Here is a 15,067-nt window from a genome sequence, read left to right on the forward strand (position 1 = left end):
TCATGAAAATATCTCTCTTCTGTTCGATTTCACGCAAAAAATGTTCGATTTGATGTTAATTTCATTATATAGTTCGCATTGAGGTTTGATTTCATGAAAATAGTTCGATTTAAGGTTCGATTTCATGTAAAAAACGTTTGATCTGATGTTAATTTCATAAAAATAGTTTGATTCGAGGTTCGATTATATTAAAATAACAAACATCTAGTGATACAAGTTAGTTCGAGTTGAACATTCAAGCAGTAAAGTTATCTTAATAGCTACATCATGCGTTTGAATACAATGCAAAAGGCTGAAATTTTAGCCAAATTGACTGACGATGTGAATGGTAATCGTCTAGCAAAAGAATATGGTGTTGCTAAATCAACAATTTCATTATTAAAAAAGCGTAAATATGATGAAATGTTGCAACCGAACAAAAGAAGTGAAACTTTTAATCAGTTATCGAGTGCGAACGAGAGCGATAATGAATCAAATCAATCGAACAATGTATCTAATGAGGATGATGAGAGAGTTAAGAAAAAATTGCGCGCATTGCCAATGTTTCATCAACTCAAGCTCTATAAACAATCACTCGAAATGAATGAGAATGAGGATAACGACAATGATACCGCTGACGAGTATGATGACAATGAGGAGGATGAAGATGAGAGCGAAGAAGATGAAGAAGATCTCGATGAAATATGTAGAAAATTGCAGCATGTATGCGACAGCTTGCATATTCCAACTCAATCATTGCGTAAAATGATTGAATTAATTTCTAAATTACGGAATGGCGGCTACATTGAGTAATCCGAGTAAATTCTACTATTGTGCAGCGTTCATCATTTATTTATAAACTCAATGCATAAACTTAAAGGTTTTAGTTATTCGGTTACATTTGATTAGGGTAGATCGTGAAGATGGGTCAAAATTACGCAGCATTGACTTTTTATAACGCATCCAAAGAAGAAATCAAATCCGAGCAACTATCTCTCGGTAATCATCTCTCAACAAGAACGAACTATTCCATCGAATAGCTAAGCGAATCTAGCGACAAATTTGTAAAATTACATCTTTGGATTTTTTAAATTCGTTTTAATTTCAGGGCATGCAGACATTGTTCAGATTCTCATTGAACACAATGCCGAAATCAATGCTAAGGATAGTTTTGATAGGATACCACTCCACTGTGCAGCTCAATATGGTAATTGTGTTGATTCTTATTTACAATGACCACCAATACTTTGACTGCGTTCCATTTTCCATTCAGGGCGAGTGAATGTTGTGCGGATCCTCGTTAACCACAGGGCTGAAGTGAACGCTAAAGAATATTTAAAGTTGACACCACTCCATTATGCAGTTCAGAATGGTAATTTTGTTGTGCCTTAACTCAGAAACAATCGTTTGACTTTGTACGTAACTTAGGCCGTTTAGATGTTGTCCAAATTCTCATCAAAAGTGGCGCCGAAATCAATGCTGCCGATAAGAACGGACTGACACCGCTTCACTATGCTGCTGATGAAGGTAATTGTGTCTAGATTTTGGCTTTAAGTTGTGAACGATCTTTCAAAAGCTTTAAAGTCAATTGACTTTGATCCGTTTTCAATTTCAGGGTGTACAGATATTTTTCGAATCGTTATCATACGTAGTGCTGCGATTGATGCCGTGTCCACTATTCGATGGACTCCATTACATTATGCGGCTCAGAAAGGTAGCTGACTATACTGGACAGTGACTTGACTTAAATGAAAGAATGAAATCTGCTGATGATTTGCACATGCTTCGGCCGTTTTCATTCTGCAATTTAAATCAGAAACCATCTTTTAGACTATGTTTTGTTGCAATTCAGGGCATGTAAATGAGACTAGAATCCTTATTGAAAAGGGCGCTACAGTCAATGCTAAAGACACCGAAAATTGGACGCCGCTTCACTATGCGGCTTCGAATGGTAATTTATTCGATTTTTACTTTAAAACCGAAACAAACTGTTGAATTGTATAACACAAATGAGAATGGTGAGTGTCTACGTTTTTGTTTTGAATTAATCGTAAACAAATGCTTGAATTTGAGACAATTGCAATTTTGGTTGGACGAATGGTGCTAGGATCATACATAATAATGAACGTACTGACCATATGAACGATGGAAATAAAAAAGGACAAACAACACAACATATAACACCAACTAGTACTTGCAAAACAGTTTTTATGCATTTTGGTCAAAACTGTTTTTTCGTCACGATTTTCATTATGTTGATCGTCGAGTACTTCTGATTGAAGCTGTGAAGAGATCAAACAACATTCAGTGCAAAAGGAAGAAAGAACAAACTCGATTGATTACAAAATCATACTGTATTTTATCGATAAATTTGATTAAATTTAAAATTAACCAGAGAAATATCTAAAAAAAAAGGCAAATCATTTATTCCAAAACGGGCTTTCAATTCGGCCACATTAGTGTTCAAACTACATTTTTCATGTAAATCAAATTGACCACAGTGAAAAGCAAAAGAAACCATTAAATCGTAATTATGATTTATTATTTAATAAAAAAATAATTTCAACTTGTACTGGTGCGAATGTGTACGTAACTTCACTGAGATCAAGTTAATTCGAATGTCAACGATATGCTCACTCTTAATCACTCCACCGATAAATTCGATGGCGAATACATTACGTTTTAAGTACGTCTGATTTCAGTTATCACGAGGACTCAACCAGAGTGATTTAATGTGTTAAGCAGCATTTCTTTTCATTTCATCCAATTTTTACATGTTGAATTGAATCATTCACTTCTGGATGCTAATACAATAGATTTTTGGCCTAAATATAGTGATTTTTTTTTATTTGTGAATGTAACCGAATGTATGTAAATACAAAACCATATAAAAAAAAATGAAAAAATTGGAATAAATCGATAACATGGAATTCATTCTGAGAAATCATAAAAAATTAATGCCGAAAAAATTGCAAAGAATTTCCTTGAACAACATGAAAAAAAAAAATCTCACCAACAATTTGAGTTCTAATATAAACATGGTCGATATTTAGATTTCTGCCGATCTAAACGTTGTTGTTTTCTTGAGTTTAAGCTCAATTTTAGAAAAGTAACGTTTCTTTCATTGTAGTTCAAGCGCTGTATTGTCCGATTTTTATGTTCACATTTTTACATTTGACGCCCGAAGTGAACATTATTCGTATTATTTTTATCGTGACGATTATTTTCGAAATCACTAGACATGGCAGGGAGTTTGGTTATTTCCACGAAAGATAAAGGGTAAAAATCAAATTTAAACTAACATTTGAAAAATTATGATCGTTCTTTGCATTTTTTTCTCTCACTCTCTCTCTCTATACTTCTTCTACTCTTGATTAGCACAATGAATGAGCTTCAATATGCCATCAAAAATGGTAGGTTATTTTGTTGTTGTACTTTTAAAAAAATATAACTTTTCAATTTAGCTTGAATATATTTTGAGCTTAGGTAAAATTTTGACAGTAAAATATTTGATCAAACAAGGAATCAATTTGAGTGTTCAACTGGAAAATGGACAAACTCCAATATATTTTGCCGCTGAAGGAGGTAAAGAAATCCCATTAAATTCATATGTTTATGTGTCATTTGATATACGTACTTTTTTCCATAGGCTATCTCAATATGATTGAATTGTTGCTCAATAGTAATGCAAGTCCAAACACGTTGAATAGCAATGGTAAATCGCCGCTTCACATTGCATTAGAAAAAGGTTGGTAGCAAGAGTCTCAATACTATTCATTATGTCTCATTATTTCCTTCAAACACATTTATGCGATTTGTCGGAATTTCAAGCTTTATATTACCCTAACTTCAGGACATGGTGATATCGCACAAATCCTCATAACACGTGGTGCCATGATCAATGCAAAGGACAATCTTGAATCGACGCCACTTCACTACGCAGCTCTTCATGGTAATGATTCAGCTGTTCAAATACTCATTGAACATGGCGCCGAAATCGATGCTACGGACGTGAATGACGGAACACCACTTCATTATGCAGCTTTAAAAGGTAATTGTTCGAAAGCTTGCTTTATATCGACTCTTTCTACGGTTGCCACTTAGCCTGGGTAACACAGCTTTCCCCCTTGTCATTTTCCGCGTCTGAATTGATGCAATTTTTTCATGTTTCGTTTTCCTTCTATTGGCAAGTGAAATGGAAAAAAAAATCATGATGTTCAACAAGCATTTTAAATGTAATCTATATATGCGATTCAGGATATGCGAAGATTGCACGAACTCTAATTGAACGCGGTGCCAAAGTCAATGTTAAGCAAATGAATGGGGCGACACCACTTCAATATGCAGCTGAAAGCGGTAAATTCCTAGATATTCAAGTTCTAAACATTAGTTTGATATGTCTTTTGTTTGCATTTCAGGTCTTGCGGATACTGTTCGCATTCTCATTGAATGTGGCGCTGAAATCGATGCAAAGGGAAGTTTTGGCAAAATGCCAATTCACGAAGCAGCTGCGCGAGGTATGACGTTGTCCAAATTCTTACTTTGAATCAGAATGATTTGTGGATTTTAATCCGATTGTAATTCAGGGCATACCGATGTTGTGCGAATGCTTATTCAGCTGGGTGCCGAAATCAATGCCAAAGATATTTTTGAGGAGACACCACTGCACTGGGCAGCTGAAAGAGGTAGTCGTTTATATTCTTGCTATAAAACGGGAATAATCTTTGAACTTTCATCCATTTGTAGGACATAGTTATGTTGCACGAATCCTAATCAAAAAAGGTGCCCACATCAATGCTATGGACGTTATGAATAGGACACCACGGCAATTAGCAAACTCGAATGGTAATTGTCTAGATTCTTTTTCTTTTTTTTTTTTTTCAAATTATGAACAATGTTTTGACGACAACACTGATTGATTTCTTCACGACTCAGGCCATGTTGAACTGGTTCGACTCCTGAATGATAACGATAAACACAGAGAACCACAAACATCACATACGATTATTCGCAGAAAAGCATTCATGCTAACTTGTTTTTTCATCATAATTTTTTGCGGTATTCTTTTAGTACTGTATTTTGTATTTCTTCGAAAGAATAAAAAACTTTGATTAATTTAAGAAATATCTAAACAATGGAAAAACATTCTCTGAATAAAACGTTCATTACTAATGCATTCAAACTGTATTTTTATCGATAAGCAATTAAACCGTTCCAAATGAGAGGGAAACTTTTAGCAAATTGTGTAGAAATAGAAAATTCTCATACGCGAAAAAAAAACCCATGTAATCAAGGTTGAAAAATCGAAATGTAACAGTATTAAGCGACAGTAATTTTGAGTGTAACGACAGTAATTAACGTACACCTCGTTAAAATTTGCCTTCTATTGCTAACGGTTCTGATCATCGCTCATGAGTACACAAAGAAAGATCATCTAATCGATAAACTGGACAACTGGTTCAGAAACGATGCCATTATAAACGCCACGTAAGCTCTTGCTCAAATTCATCTCAAGGTCATCATGGCTTCGTGCCATATGCATGAGCAAGATCGTTTAATAAACGAAGAAAAACGATACACAGCCCTCTATGCGAGGGACACTCAAAACCGTCATCGTACATATATTGAGCGGGCACTATCGATGCGTTCATTTGTGTGAGTGCTCAAGAAAAAAAATACCCTTCTATTCTGCGGTGTACGTATCGCTCACGCTTTGCGTTCGCTCTTTTTCTGCCTTATTCACACTTACACTATTTCGTCATACGAAACAACGGCAGAATCTAAGTGTAGAACGCATGCGGTGCGCTTCAGTTGTGTGTAGCGATATTGACGCTAGACCGTATGCATTAGTATTGGTGTGAGAAGCGCGAACGTTTAGCGTATCCGCATGCGTTCTACACTTAGATTCTGCTGTTGTTTTGTATGACGAATATAGTGTAAGTGTGAATAAGGCAGAAAAAGAACGAACGCATAGCGTGAGCGATACGTACACCGCAGAAATGAAGAGTATTTTTTCTCTTGAGTGCGATTGCGTTGAAACGAAAATGTTTGTGTTCAATATGTGTACGATGACAGCTTCGAGCATTCCACGCATAGAGGTGTCTTAGCGTCTTACGTCAAATCTTTTTCCATGTATTTGTATACGAAGAAAGCGACCTTGGCATGAGCATTGCAGAAAACAGTATTGTAAAACGTATTTCGTATGACGGTGCATGCGTACCGCAATATTATGAGTATTTACTTATGCTACCCGCGCAGTCAACAAAGATGAATCAAGTGTGATAAGGCCAAAATGAGGACTAAACCATTAGTTGCTTTATGAAGCGATAACATGGATTGAAGTAATCTGGGAAAACCAAATAAAAAAAACTATTTAAAAACGAAGAAAATTCCCTTATTCATGGGAATGGTAATAGGTTAGCTGAACACGTGCGCATAAAAACGACTTATAAAAACGTCGCCGAACAAAGCGAAACACCTATTTGTTACTCGTTCAATTCGGAACAAATTGTACACTGGTATGTTACGTCGACAACTCTATGTTACGTTTTGATCGGCGATTTTTTGCTTTTGTAATTCGTTTTTATGCTCACGGGTTCAGCTGTAGTAGGAATGGAGAGAGGCCATAAGCCCATAGTAGCTATATACGGTTCACAGCGTGAACCGCACACAGCAACAAATGTCAAGTGTGTTCATTGTGAGAGATTGTAATGTACGGCATTCAAGTGCCAGCGACGAAATTAGAAGGACAAATAAATATAAAGCCAAATAAATGGACTTGTTTGATTATTATAGAATATTCAATTTCACTGTTAATTATTATTTAAATCAATATTACAATTTGAGTGTCGAACAAAGTTTAGTTCAGTCAGAAATTCGATCTTTCCATAAGCAAACCGTTGTTTTCTGAAAAGAAGAAAGCGGTTTCTTCCCCAATTTACAAAGCACAAACTTGGAGTTTTATTGGCTTTTTTGTTATTTGCTAGACTTTCGATTTGATTTTTCATATTTTGGCACATAACTTTGTAAAAAAAAAAAGAGAATAGTGAAGAGATGAAGTTACACACCTTTGTCGCGATCATATTGCTTGCACTAAAAGTGGCAGGAAATCCACCCAATTTCATGCCACCCAAAGAAAATGGCCGGTAAAATTAAATTTCGGAATTGAAATTCAGAGCTTTGTGATCACACTTAACAAATTTTTTCCATACTTTATCTCTTGATTAGTCAAATGAAAGAGAGAGAGAGCTGCTCAATGCTGTCATAAATGGTACATTGATTTTTGTTTGAAGAAAAAAAATCCTATTTGAACAAATCTGCTCCGATATATTCCTAATTTAGGTGATGAGTCAAAAGTAGAGCATTTGATCCATCAAATGGATGTGAATGTTCAGCTTGAAGGTGATCAATCTGCAATACATATTGCAGCTAGAATGGGTAATTGGTTCCTGTTAAATATATATTTAGTGTCATTCAACTTATACTTTTTCCACAGGCCATCTCAAAATAGTACGATTGTTGCTCGACAATCGTGTAAGTGTAAACTTCAAAACGGCTAGCAATCAAAAAACGCCGCTTCACTTTGCATGTGAAACAGGTTGGTGAAAAAGCGAATGATTTGATTCGAGCTAAGCGCTTCTTGTCTTAAATAGAAATTAGGCTCTTGATTTGAATCCATTTTCAATGCAGGACGTAAGGATGTTGTTTGAACTCTTATTATTGACTACCACGCCGAAATCGATTGTAAGGATAACGATGGGATGACTCCACTTCACTATGCAGCCAAAAGTGGTAATTTAATCATAAATCTACTATACCTATTCACTAGAAAAAATAACATAGATGTAATCGAAGTACATTCGGCACACAAAAATAACATGAAAAAATAGAAGAAGAAAAAACTTCGTGATGCTTTCTAGTACTAAAATTTTTTCTTACCGCTACAAGCACCACCGAGTTTTTAAATGTAAAAAGTTTGTATTGAAACAAATGCTGAACCAAAAATAATGTACAACATTCGCAACTTTAGGCTATGTTACAATTGCTAAATTGCTCATCGAAAAGCACGCTGATATCGATGCAAAGAATAATTTTCATGAGACACCACTCCACTTGTCAGCACATTATGGTAATTGCCCACAGTCTCGCTTTGAATCACGCACATTTTTTCAACATTTCAATTCTTGTTCCATTCAGGTTATTCCGATGTTGTCCGCATCCTCGTTGAACACAAAGCAGATGGCTATGCTTTGAGTAAAGATAAAAAAACACCACTACAACTAGCAACTTTGCAAGGTAAATTTTCCAATTTTCACTTTAAGACAGATAACAACCATTTTGAAACGTTTTCAAATTAGGCTATGACAATATTGTTCGCATTCTTACCGGAGAGGAATATCATCATAGTGATTGTACAACAGTTGTCATGCATTTTGGACGAAATTGGTTTTCAACCTTAACTGTCATTATGTTGGTCGCCACACAGTTGCACATGTCCTAAACAGAGCTGCGGAAAATCTGGAAAATGCTAAAAATCAATAAGTTCTGGCGGTCGCAAGCAAAAGGTGTCAAAGTTCTGCCTCTGAGCATTCTACATCTTATCTTTTAATATCAATTTATATGCTTAACGTGTGTTATGATCTTGAATAAACGAAAATCATTTGATCAAAATGTTCATTTTTATCTCACATTCGAACTGCATTATTTTTTGCGAAAAAGCTATGCGATACCCTGATCTAGCATGTGGTAAAACGACGAATTTGATGTGTTTTTATGTCGGACAAATGGTTCCACCCTGTATGAATCAAGATTTGAATCATAAAATTGAACTTAGATTTCAAGTATGCTCAACTCTATCGCAATGAAAAATTTACATTTTTACTCAAATAGGTTTAATAACTGAGTCTATCCAATGATTCCAGTAAGTTAGACACCAATTCAATTGAAAACATATTTTCTTCAAAAGGAAAAGAATTGAATTAAAATTGATACAGATGAAGACATTTGCCATGATCACATTGCTTGTGATCGCGTTCACTGCACAAGAAGTAATATTATTACTTGTTTTTATTTGAACCCAATTTTTGCTTACAAAAACATACGAACATTTTCATTCGATCGTTTCCACGTTTGCAAGGTCATATTTAAACGATCAAAATGTCATTAAATTCAAATCGATTAAAAACCTCTTTTTGATCGTTTACAATTTAGATACGACAAAAGTCACTCTTATCTTGAATAAAATTGGCCATGGTCAAGAACGAAAGAAGATTTTGGGATTACGCACTGTATATAGCAGCTACTAATGTAATCGCGCACAATGAATCAAGTCTCTTGCCGAAAAATGTAAATAAGCTAATTACAGCTACAATATCATTTTATGCACAAATTTTTATCGGTTCTTTGCCAATTTCGACATAATTCGAAGCAGAAACAAAAGTCATGCATTCTACAAAATATCTTATCGCATCGTCATAGGGGAAACACCTACACATGCATCACACTTTCAAACAATATAATTGTGCGATTTTTTTTGCAAGATTAAACCGCTTTCTCCCATTTAAACGAATGTGATTTGTGATTCAAGTTCAACGCTCTTTGTACAACTGTTCAGCACTTTTCTGTCTACCGCTTTTGTCTGTTGGTTTATCATTTATGCACACAGAGAAAAAAGTATTATGCGCAGAAGAAACTTTGGATGTGAATTGAAAAAAAGTGTGTGGGCTTATGCATCCTTCGGGTAATCATTAGTATGTGATGCGTTTGAATAATCACAATTATGTCTCTTTGGAAACGTTTACCAAAGGTTATCCTGGACCGTTTGTCATAGACTAATATCAAGCATTTCCATCTTCGTTGTATGACTGTTTTCGTTTTCATGTTCCTACTATTGTGAATACCGCATGATGTACGAAAAGAGCCAGGTTTTTAACGAGGCGAGAACTGAAAGTTATCGAAAGTTATTGCTACAATTGTTTATTATTATAACATTCAAACCGTGAAACCTATTTTCTAACGTTGTTCGTGAAACCGGTGCCTGAGTGCCCGTAATGCATTTTAAAGGGAAATGTCAGTTTTTCTTGAATTTTTATTTTTAAATGTAAATATTTCAGTATTTATTGATCAGAAAAGTACGAAAATCACTTTGAAATGTGATAAAAGTCATAAAAAATCGAAATATGAAAGACAACAGCAAGTTTTTTGGATTTTTTTTTTTAAATAAAGTGAAGATTGCAATGTTGATCTCTTCACAAAAATGAAGGTAAAAACATATACCTACAAATTTCACTATGGCCGATTTTGACGTCAAAAATTGAGATTTTGAAGCGCAGGTTGGATGAAAAAGTTATGTATATCACTAAAAAGTCCTTGAAAAGTAGTATTTTTGGTATAAAACTTCAAAATAGGCCGGCATTTGGCCAATATTTGGTCGTTGGAATTTTTTGGCCAAAATTGATAAAATGGTCATATTTTGATAAAATGATGATCGATTTTGATGGTTTATAGCTCAAATTACATGTACTTTTCAAGATCTTTCCAGTGATGCATATTTCATAGTTCCCACATTAAATTTTATACGCAATTTGTCGAAAAATGTATATGGGCACTCAGGCACCCATTTCACGTATAGCGCATCACACATGTTTACGCGCATATGTGGTAAGCTAGTGCGCGTATCTGGGTATGTTAACCTAATTTTTGTAGCCAAATGTTCAACGAATCGAACCATAGTTATTTCATTAATTTATGATAAGAAATAATTGAGTTTTAAACATTCAAAGTTGGTTTTGGGCACACAGTGCCCATTTCACGGTTTGAAGGTTAAATATGCAACAGTCATGCACTCTTTTCCGGCCAAACCTTAATCAAAACCCACATTATATTCAGCCAGAGTTTGGCGGTGTTTAATAAAATGAAATAAAATAAAATAAATTAAAGATATGTTGAACGTCTTTAAATTTTGGGAAACAAAATAAGATTTTGAACATCGTTTAGTTCAGTCAACATTTCGACATCTTAAAGACTGAGACGTTATTGAACGCTCATCACGGTTTTTTCTTATAATAATTTTACATTCAAATTTTGTTGCGTTCCATCCTACAATCGCTGAATTACCGATTTATTTTCTTTGTTCCGTACGTTTGCCTAGAACGAAGAAAATTAAATTTTAATAAAATCGGTTAAAATGGAGACATTCTTCGTGATCACATTATTTGTGACCGCGTTCACTACACAAGAAGTGGCAGCGAAATCAGTCAATCAACGAGGTAATAATCGCTTTTTATATTTTTAATTTTTTCCTTTATTTGAACCCAGTTCTTGCTTACAAAAACATACAAACATTTTTGTTTGCTCGTTTCACGTTTGCATGGTCATATATAGGTACATTTATAATGTAATCAATTAAAAAACCATTCGATCGTTTACAATTCAGATACGACAGCAGCCATTCCATTCTCCATTAGACATTTCCTTGGTACTGAGATTGATGTTTGTGGGAACACGCCACTTCATAAAGCGGCTTATAATGGTAATTGGAAAGATTTTTGTTTAAAATTTGTGGAAAAAGAAAACAATAGACTTTTGATTCATCTGATATTCAGGTGATGTGGATGAAGTTCGACGTCTCCTTGACGACGGCGTCAACGTCGATGTTAAGAACAACGATGGAAGAACGCCACTTGGTCTTGCAGCTAAGTTTGGTAATTGGATATGCTCCTCTATTGAATCAGCCACATTTTTTGACTTTGTTCCGTTTGCAATTCAGGTCGTTTGGATATCGTTAGACTCCTCATTGAGCGCGGCGCCGATGTTGATACTGCGGATTATAACAAACAGACACCACTCCACCTTACAGCTGTGGGTGGTAATTATCGAAAATTTTACTTTAACTCATATCCTATGTTGCGAGTTGATTCGACTCAACGCGCTTGTTTCATTTATTTTGTGTCACTTTGCTTCCAAATATGTCCAAAACTTGCCACACCACAATTCTTCAGATGCAGATGTAGGAACTCCAAATTCTTCCTTTGCGGAATGCGTCAAAATTTTCATTGATCACGGTGCTCAGATCAATGCCAAGGACAAAGATGGGTATACACCACTTCACTTAGCAGCTTTGCACAGTAATTGTCTAGATTTTTGCTTTGAATCAGAAACGATTGTCTGATTTTCATTCTCCAATCCAGGTCAATATGATGTGGCAAAGATGCTTTTAGATCGAGGCGCCGACATCGATGCTAAAGTTAACTCTGGATTTACGGCACTTGAAATTGCAACTGTGATGGGTAATTGTCTATATTTTTTTGCGTTTTATCAAAAACAAATCTAACAACTTTGAACCGTTCGCATTCAGGTCAGGGGGAAATCGTTCATCTTCTCACTAATTATAGAAAAACTACACCAACACCAAAAACAGCAACAAAAACAACACCACCACCTCAAACCAATAACTGTGCAACAGTTTTAATGCATTTTGGGCGAAATTGGTTTTCAACCTTAACTGTCATTAGGTTGGTCGCCACACAGTTGCACATTTCTTAAACAGAGCTGCAGAAAATGTGGGGAATGCTATAAATCAATAAGTTTTGGCGGTCACAAACAAAAGGTGTCAAAGTGCTGCCTCTGAGCATTCTACATCACATACAATTTAAAAATACTACTTCTTATGTTTTAATATCAATTTATATGCTTAACGTGTGTTATGATCTTGAATAAACGAAAACCCTTCGATCAAAATATTTATTTCTATCTCACATTCGAACTGCAACATTCTGGTGAAAAAGCTATGCGATGACATATGCACTGATCTAGTATGTGTTAAAACGAAAAGCAATATTTGTGTCATTTTTCGTTGAAAATCAACAACCGTTTTGAAATGATCGCACGAAGACTGGATTATAAAATGAGGTTTCTTTGTAACAGAGACCATATTACTACTTCTTATACGACAAATACGATCAATTTTGATGCCGACCAAATTTTTTCACCATGTGATATGAATCATGTGCTCGAACAAAGGTCAAGTTTGCTTAACTCGATTGCAATGAGAAAAATGTTAATACATATTCGAGTAGGTGTTATGAGTCAGCCACTATTGAATGATTCACAAATCAAGAGATAATCTCGATGGATTCAAATGAATCACAGAAACCAATTCAATTGAAAACACAAATTGTGACCACTTGATATTTTCAATATTTTTATATTATACTGACTCATGATGTGTTGACGTAAAGTCAAAACGTGCGCCAATAATAATCTTTTCTAATTTTTGCAACGGTGCAACGCTCCGGTCGCTCAAGTGCTCGCACAGGCCCTGTGTATGTTACACAGGTGAGCTTGGTATCATCAACATATTCATTACTACAACTATTTTGCACAACGTTTAATTTAGTCAACACTTTGACTTCTTTGATTTTGTTCCGTTTGCAATTCAGGTCAACTCAATGCCGTTAGATTCCTCGTTGAATGTGGTGCCAATGTTAATGCTGTGGATTGTAGAAAAAAGACACCACTTCACCATACAGCTGAGGGAGGTAATTATCGAAAAGCCTACGCTAACAAATATCCTCTGTTGTGAGTCGATTGAACTCAATGCGCTCGTTTTATTCATTTTCTGTCCATTTGTTTTCAAATGTGTCTGAAAACTTACCACACAACCACTCTTATATTGCAGATATTTCAAATTGTAGGGGGGCGCAGCGTAATGCACCACAAAGATGGGGATACACCGCTTCACCGCGCAGCTTCATTCGGTAACTGTTTAGATTCTTGTTTTAAATCAGAAACAATTGTCACTGAAAATAGCAACTCGGTTGAAGCACACAGAAATTATAAGAACACCAACAGCTCCCTCCACCAACAACGGAAACACCACCAACAACAGAACCAGTTCAAACCAATAATTGTACATCACTTTTCGTGCATTTTGGCCAAAAGAGTTTTTTCATCATGGCCACCAAGAAGTTGCAAATGTCTTAAGAAGTGGAGTTCTCTGAGTGTTTTACCGACAATTCCAAAGTATTGCATTTTCTCTATGGAATAATGCTTCAATAAAGCAAAATATCAAACAAAAATGTTTCCATCCGACACTCGTTGAATAAAAATATTTCAAATAATGAAAAATTGTACGCAATTCCGTCGAAAGAAAATTGTTTGTTGGCCATAATTTACGCAGTCTGGTTCAAATGCGTTGATTTCCTCCGAGGTGACTCAGAGGAATATCATCCGAGGTGACTCAGTGCGATACGGTTTTAATCTGGAGCATTTCTTTCCTTCAGATCTTATTTTTAAATGTTGAATTGAATCATTCCCCACCGGATGCTTATGCGACGATTCTCGTGAAATAAACGTAGTGAATTTGTTATTGGTGCATGTAAATGCCAAACACATTTCGCAAAAATGGAGAAATTTTGGCAAAAACGTGAAAATGGACTTAATCCTGCGAAATCTTATCAAAATGACGCAGAGAGAAATGTAGAGAACTTCCTTAAATGGCATGAACAATTCTTACCTAGAATTTGAGTTGTTGAGTTGAATTATTTAAATTATAAAAATATTTGGACAATTCTTGTGTATAAATATGATATTGAACATTGTTTGGTTCAGTCAACATTTCGACTTCTTCAAGACTGAACCGTTATTGAATGGTTGTTGTGGTTTTTTTGTTCTTATTTAAAGTAATAATATTAGTTTTGTTGTGTTTTATTCTACAATTGCTAAATTGCCGGTTTATTTTCTTTGTTTTGTACGTTTGCCGCAAAAGTTTGAATTGAAATCGATAAAGATGGAGACATTCTTCATAATCACATTGCTTGTGACCGCGTTCACTATATATGAAGTGGCAGGGAAATCAGTTGATCAACGAGGTAATTTATATCTTTGGTTTTTATTTTCTTTAACCCAGTTTTTGCTTACGAAAACATACCAACATTTTTTTTTTCGCTTGTTTTACGTTTGCAAGGTCAGACTTGACCAATACATTCAGAATTTTTTTTTAGTAACGTCCAGAGTTTTACTTATCCGCCAGATATATGCTAAAAAAAATATGCGCATATTTTTTGGTACATTTGATTTTGTGACTAAC

At 35.1% G+C, this 15,067-nt stretch overlaps 1 pseudogene; it reads left to right on the top strand.

Annotated features, from left to right (window-relative positions):
- The first annotated feature begins 267 nt into the window (after positions 1–267).
- The window catches only part of LOC129576234 (serine/threonine-protein phosphatase 6 regulatory ankyrin repeat subunit B-like), a 16,428-nt pseudogene continuing 1,628 nt past the window's right edge, over positions 268–15,067 (top strand).

Source organism: Sitodiplosis mosellana, unplaced genomic scaffold, assembly GCF_009176505.1.
Source record: "Sitodiplosis mosellana isolate CC-2019 unplaced genomic scaffold, AAFC_SMos_1.0 Smas_scaffold_6181, whole genome shotgun sequence".
In the NCBI taxonomy this organism is placed as follows: Eukaryota; Metazoa; Arthropoda; class Insecta; order Diptera; family Cecidomyiidae; genus Sitodiplosis; species Sitodiplosis mosellana.